Here is a 7702-nt window from a genome sequence, read left to right as displayed (position 1 = left end):
GTAGAGCGCAGACGCCCGATGAGTACTCGCAGCGATAGGTCTCGGTACTGGTCATCGGCGATGTTAGCGAAGGCAGACACAGAGAAAATGCCGTCGGCGGTACTACGGTCGGCGTCGTCAGGCTCGTCTACCGGGTAGCGAGACAGGCAGTCAGCGTCCTTGTGTAGTCGGCCAGATTTGTAGGTGACAGAGAACGAATATTCTTGGAGGCGTAAGGCCCAGCGACCAAGTCTTCCTGAAGGGTCTTTCAATGAGCATAACCAACAAAGCGCGTGATGGTCTGTGACAACGGAAAAGGATCGGCCATATAAGTATGGGCGGAATTTCGCAACCGCCCAAACTAGGGCCAGACACTCACGCTCAGTGATGGAATAGTTGCGCTCCGCGGGTGAGAGGAGCCTGCTGGCGTAAGCGATAACACGGTCGTGGCCACGCTGGCGTTGTGCCAGTACTGCTCCAATTCCGTGACCACTGGCATCAGTACGGACTTCGGTAGGCGCAGAAGGATCGAAATGGGCCAGAACGGGAGGCGTTGTGAGAATGTCGATTAGATGAGAGAATGCAGAGGCCTCGTTATCGCCCCACTGGAAAGGAGCGTCTTTTTTCAAAAGGTCGGTTAGTGGTCGTGCTATGGCGGCGAAATTCCTCACGAAACGGCGGAAGTACGAACAAAGGCCGATGAAGCTGCGCACATCCTTGACACACTTCGGAACAGGGAAGTGCGTAACAGCATGGATCTTGCCTGGGTCCGGTTGCACTCCGTTCGTGTCAACGAGATGTCCAAGGACGGTAATCTGGCGACGGCCGAATTGGCACTTCGATGCGTTGAGTTGCAGACCGGCTCGCCGAAAAACGGCCAGGACTGCTGAGAGGCGCTCGAGGTGCGTAGCGAACGTTGGGGAGAATACGATAACGTCGTCCAAGTAGCACAAGCACGTGGACCATTTGAAACCGTGAAGAAGGGAGTCCATCATGCGTTCAAAAGTGGCAGGAGCGTTACATAGGCCGAACGGCATCACCTTGAATTGATAAAGACCGTCGGGTGTTACAAAGGCAGTCTTCTCGCGGTCGAGATCGTCCACGGCAATCTGCCAATAGCCGGAGCGAAGGTCAATAGAGGAGAAATAGCGAGCACCGTGGAGGCAGTCAAGGGCGTCATCAATCCGAGGTAGGGGATACACGTCCTTTTTGGTAACCCTGTTAAGGTGCCGATAATCCACGCAAAAGCGCCATGAGCCATCCTTCTTTTTTACCAGCACAACCGGTGACGCCCAAGGACTACATGACGGTTCAATAATGTTCTTGGCAAGCATTTTGCGAACTTCTGCGTGAATAACTTGACGCTCAGCTGGTGACACTCGATACGGGCGGCGATGAATGGGAGGGGCATCGCCGGTATTAATGCGATGTTTGACAGCTGTAGTTTGGGCTAAAGGACGATCGTTAAAGTCAAAAATATCGTGGTAGGAAAACAGAACGCGGTAGAGTTCACGAGCGTGCTCGGAGGGCAAGTCGGGGGCAATCATTTTCCGTAAGTCAGCGATGGTACAATTTGTCGACTGCGATGGGAGAGGAGTATCGGATGAAGTGTCGTCTACTGCAATGGATGCTACTGAGTGATCCTCGAAAGAACAAAGCTGGGCCAAAGACATCCCACGTGGCAGCACTTGTGTCGTCAAGCCAAAGTTGACCACTGGCAGGCAGACGCAATTCGCCGTAATAGATAAAACTGTATGGGGTACTGTGATCCCGTGTGTAAGGAGGACGTCTGGCATAGGAGCCGCGATGTAGTGACCGTCGGGGACTGGTGGAGATGACACTAGGTCAACGTAGGTCAGTGCCGAAGGTGGCAAGCGAACGAAGTCGGCGGAACTGAGGCGACTGGGGTGTGGTTCAGCAGGATCCAGAACAGGCAGGTCAAGGCGGAGAGTACTGGCGGAACAATCGATGAGGGCAGAATGTGCGGAGAGGAAGTCTAAGCCGAGGATGATGTCGTGGGGACAGTGGGCGATGACTGTGAATAGCACGATTGTTGAGCGATCGGCGAAGGAGACGCGGGCGGTACACATACCAATGACGGGGGCTGTTCCGCCATCGGCGACACGGACAACAGGCGTCGTGGCGGGCGTGATAATTTTCCTGAGCCGGTTACGAAGGTCAGCGCTCATGACGGACAAATGCGCCCCAGTGTCTATGAGAGCAGACACAGAAACACCGTCGACTTGCACGTCAAGAAGGTTCAGATGAGTGGGCAAAGTCAGTAGAGGATTTGGCGGCGTAGGGGGCAATGCAGCGTCACCTCGAGGCGCTGTATCGTCTAGTTTTCCGGCTGGGAGCGGCGTCCGAAGGGAGTCGGCGAATAGGAGCGACGGGGCTGGGGAGAGCGAGATTGTCGTCGTTGGGGCGAAGGCGAACGAGAATAGGGGCGGTTCGTTGCAGGAGAATCAGTGGCGGCATTATCGGAGCGTGTGGCATAGGGACGAGAAGGGCCACCTGAGGGGCGAGAGTAGGCAGTATAAGTAGACCGGATCGGGGAACTCCAGCGACTACGACAGTGCCGAGAAATGTGCCCGATGCGATGGCAGTGGAAACAAATAGGCTTGTCGTCAGCAGTGCGCCATTCAGATGGGTTCCGGAAACGTGGTGGGTAAGAAGATGCGGGACGGGGCGAAATCGAAGAAGCCGGGCGGGTATCAGGGCGATGGGCCGAGCAGATGGTGTGAAGACCCATGTTTTCAAACTCCTGGCGGACAACTGCCTGGATCAGTGAGACCGTGACTGCAGATGTGGTGGTGGGACGGGAGTCGAAGGCAGCCGGATAGGCGGCCTCGATCTCACGCCGGACGATCCTGGTAACATCGGCAGTGTTGTTGGGACGAGGAGCGTCGGCACAGGAAGATGTCGCTGGGTTGTTGGGCAGACGGGCAAACTGCTGGTCAATACGTCGGCTTTTGGCGAGTTCCAGGCGGCGGCACTCTTTTATAACAGCATCCACCGTGGCTACGTTGTTGCAAACGAGCAAGTTGAAGGCGTCATCGGCAATGCCTTTGAGGATGTGGGAAACCTTGTCTGACTCAGTCATGTGGGTGTCAACTTTGCGGCACAGAGCCAAGACGTCCTGAATGTACGTGACGTAGGGCTCCGTTGACGTCTGCACACGACCGGAAAGCGCCTTCTGCGCGGCAAGTTGGTGACCGTAGGGGTTGCCGAACAAGTCTCGAAGCTTTTGCGTAAGCGAATCCCAACTGGTCAGCTCGTCTTCGTGCGTTCGATACCAAACTCGAGGTGTGCCACCGAGGTAAAAGACGACGTTGGCGAGCATGATAGTTGGGTCCCACCGGTTATTGCGGCTGACGTGTTCGTAAAGGCTGATCCAGTCCTCGACGTCTTCCCCATCGTTTGCCGAGAATACGCCAGGATCACGGGGAGCGGAGAGGGTGATGTAGGTCGTCGAAGTGGCAGCAGGTGTCGGAGCCGGTGGAGTCGGGTTGGCGTCGCCGGGAGCCATGAAGGTAGGCTCGACGTACCGTCCACTGCGAAGCTCCGTGACGAGGTACAGGGAACGTCCACCTCCACCAAATATGTTACGTAGGAAGACGCAGACGACAAGCTATGTACAAATATATTTACAAGGAAAATACGCTGCGCTTGGCCAAGAGGCAACAGCCCGCGCTAGCTTCTAAATCGTCGTCGTCGTCTTCACACTGCTGGCCTTTCGTGATCGCACATATTGTGCCGTAGCAATATATATATATATAAGTGGGGTTGACCGAGGGGCCGGATTTTTATTAGTCGTATCATAAGAAGCCAACAAATACTGAAACAAAGGACAACATCGGGGAGATTACGTGTGCTTAATAAATGAAATAATGAAACGATGCATTAATGGAAATTAAAGCGGATGAAAAAACAAGTTGCCGCAGGTTCCGCCTGCGATAAGCTTATATCTTTATATATATATATATATATATATATATATATATATATATATATATGTGTGTGTGTGTGTGTGTGTGTGTGTGTGTGTGTGTGTGTGTGTGTGTGTGTGTGTAGTGCTCTAGTCACCTATGGACCCATTCATTACGTGTCTGCATTCAATTACGCCGCCAAAATTTCGGGAACATCTACGCGGCGTCGGCGGCCATGTTGTCTTTTTGAGTATTGTCGGACTTGTGGAGCCTCCATTTACATCAGCCTTTTTCGGGATTTATTAAAAGTAATTGATCAACAATATTACCTGACTAGACTTGTTTGGTGTGTCTTCAATTTGATGTTCTGGACAACACTGGTTGAGTGTGTATTGCCCTCCGCCGCAGACCTTAGGTGACCACAGCACGGATGTGGCGATCCTGTTTTCAGATATCTGCAAGGCAAAAAATTTTAAAAAACACGGCATAATTCATCTGACAAAGACTATAGACGGTAATGCGATCAGCATTAAAGCTACGCAGCGACACGCTGTATTTCTCAAGAGACGTTTGTTTAAAATCTGTAGTGGTCATTCTGAGACTTCCGTTGCTTCAGGTATATCCGACATACACCACTTCCGATATCGAGCCACTTTGCTATGATCGACGCAAGAGCTGTGGTGTGCAAGAAACAAGGTAAAGTGATTTTGTAAGTGCTGTCATAAAAAATGCTCATGTAAGAGATGAAATTTTCCTTGATCTGACTCGGAAGCAGTGTTATCAGGAAGATTGTTCCACAAGCAAATGGCCGTAAGGAGTGCGGAAAAGTTAAAAGCATGTGTCGCACCATAGATGCGCGCAAAACTTAAGTGGTTATTTAATCGGCGAGGCGTATTTGAGGTGATCTGGACATGCAGTGTAGATTGAGTGACATTTTGAACATATTTGCGAAACAAGGCTAACAGAGCGATATTACGACGAAGAACTAAAGGCTGGAGGGAATGATCGAGTTTCATTTGCGTTACGCTGGAGCGGTGGTTATAATTACGTGAGACAAAACGGGCAGCTCGGTTCTGGACTGATTCAAGCATGTCGATTAAGTAGGTAGGATGTGGACCCCAACTGGATGATGCATACTCTAGCTGTGGACGAACAAATGTCCGATAGGCGGACTTGCGGATGTTGGAAGGTGAATTACATTGATTACGACGTAGGTAACCTAATGTCCTTGAAGCTTTTGCGGAAATGCCTGCAATGTGGTCTGTCTAGTAGAGGTTTTTGGTTTGGTGAACACCCAAATATTTATATGATGCTGTAGGCAACAATTCTTCATTATTGACGTTGTATGAAATATGTGAGTTGTCACGCTTACGCCTTACGCCTAAAAAAGTTACCTGATATTTTGATACATTCAATGCCATTAACCAGATCTTACACCAATTATGAATTAGGCTAAGATCATTTTGAAGGGCCAGGTGGTCGTCAGTACTGTTAATTGATCTGTAAATAATGCATTCGTCTTCGAAAATACGTAAGCGAGAAGAAACAATAAGTGGCAAATCATTTATGTTAATCAGGAAGAGTAAAAGGCCCAGAACGCTGCCCTTAGGAGCACCAGATGTAACGTAAGAAGGAGACGAAGCAATATTTTTAACTACTGTGAACTGTTGACGATTCGAAAGAAAATTGCAAAACCATGAGAGAGTGAAGGAGTCAATTCAAAGTGCAGTTAATTTTGGAATAAGGTGACAATGGGTGACAATGGGTGACAACAATCAACTGCTTTGGAAAAGCCAAGGAAAATGCAATCGGTCTGCTGGTAATTCTTCATGTTAAGGTGCAGGTCAGTCGTGAATTCAAGTAACTGTGTCTCACATGATAATCCTTTACTGAAAGCATGTTGATGGTCAAAAAAGAAATTATTGACTCTAGGTTATTATAAATATAAGAAGCAATTATATGTTCGAGCATCTTGCAGCAAATGCAGGTCAACGAAGTTTACCGGGGAGTTTTTATTCCCAGTTTCAAATACGGGTATAATTTTGGCCATTTACCAGTCATTGGGCAGCTGCCCCGACGACAAAGATTGCTTGAATGTATGATACAGAATGTTACTGGATATAGAAATGGTATTTTTAATATCTTAGAACTAATATTATAAACAACAGATGAAGTAGATAACTGAAGATTATTAATAAGACTTGCAATCACCTCCACCGATATTTCAATACTTTCCATGAATTGCCAGTCATATTCAGCAACAACGGGTACGTTGGTATGATCCTCGCGGCTGAAAATCAATGAAAAACACGTATTAAAAGCAGGGGGGCATTCATTGTCAGAAAGGGGAGTATTTGTCTCACTATGTAAGGCTATCCGGTTAGAGTTCCGGTCAGGTAATATACCTGGCCAAAACTTTTTCGGATCCGAATGTAAGAAAGCAGATAAATCTCTGGAGAAATATTTATTTTTAGCTGCAGCTGTCGAATAGTTCGTTTTTAAGCAAAGTCTGTACCTTTCCCGAGAAGGAGCATTATTGGCGTGTTTAGAGGTATTGTGCAGACGTTTCTTTTTATTCCTGAGCTTACGCAGGGCATTAGTAAACGAAGAATTACATTTGTCATTGGTTATCGAGCTCAAATGGATGTATTTGTTAATTAGAGGAGAGATTTTATTCTTGAAACCTACCCATTTATCTTACACCGAGCGATTATGAAAAGAAGGAAGTAGCGAGCAGTTGAAAAATACTTCAAGTTCATCGTTTATTTTAGATTAGTCTGCTTTGTTATAATCGCGTATTATTTGCTTTGAGATCCCTGAAAATCGTAGCGGAACACTCAGTGTTGCCTGAAGTAGATCGCGATCGCTAAAGCCGTTCAGATGAATTATGGATTCATTCGTTTCAGGAGCGGTGGTGATTATAAGGTCTAGAATGTTAATACCACGGGTTTGTTTGTTAACAAACTGGAACACGTTACAATGTAAATTTAAGTTAAGAAAATCCGCTGATGTTTGACAAGATCATGCTAGATTAGGCGAGTTTATGAGCGGAAAGTTAAAATCACCAAATGAATAAACAGAACGCGCTGGAAAGAGCTGGAGGGCCGGGGTTGTGCTATTGCGTAGTCCTGTAACGAAAGAAGTGCTGTAGGCAGGCGGACCGTAACGGGCACCTACCAGTAGTTTGGTCGTATTTCTAATTAGTTCAACCCACACAATTTCAAGAGATGGGTTCGAGTCGATAGTAAGTGAAGGTAATGATTTTCTAACACGGAGAAGAACGCCACCGCCTCTCTTGCTAGTTTGATCTTTGCGTTAAATATTAAAAGAATAACTATCTGGAAGAATTTCATCACCTGTAATGCCAGTATTAGGCCAAGGTTCAGTAAGAACAAGATTATTAGATTTGCTATCGTCAAGGAGACAGCAGACTAATTCGCGCTTGGGCATGATGCTTCGTATGTTAGGGTAAGATAGTGTCAACAAAGACGCAGTGATAGGTAACTTTGGCTGTGGAAGAGCCCGTGGGCAAGTGCTTATGCCTAGCTATATTTGCGACATGACAACGGTATCAGTGATTTTGTCGTACGTGTAGGGCTGGTTATTTATTAGCAGCCGATCTACTGATAGTTTAAAAGGCACTTTTTGAGGTTTCGCGAAGTGAAGCAGCTTCCTTATAGCTTGCGAGCGCTCACTAAATAATGGTAAAAATTTCACACTGCAACCTTGAATTCTTTATTCCTCAGTGGTTGCAAGGCCCTAATACAAAATGTGCTGATTTGACAAATTATATC

Source organism: Dermacentor albipictus, chromosome 1, assembly GCF_038994185.2.
Source record: "Dermacentor albipictus isolate Rhodes 1998 colony chromosome 1, USDA_Dalb.pri_finalv2, whole genome shotgun sequence".
NCBI classification, from domain to species: domain Eukaryota; kingdom Metazoa; phylum Arthropoda; class Arachnida; order Ixodida; family Ixodidae; genus Dermacentor; species Dermacentor albipictus.
The sequence above is the reverse complement of the archived record's forward strand: the minus strand, read 5'-3'. Positions refer to the sequence as shown.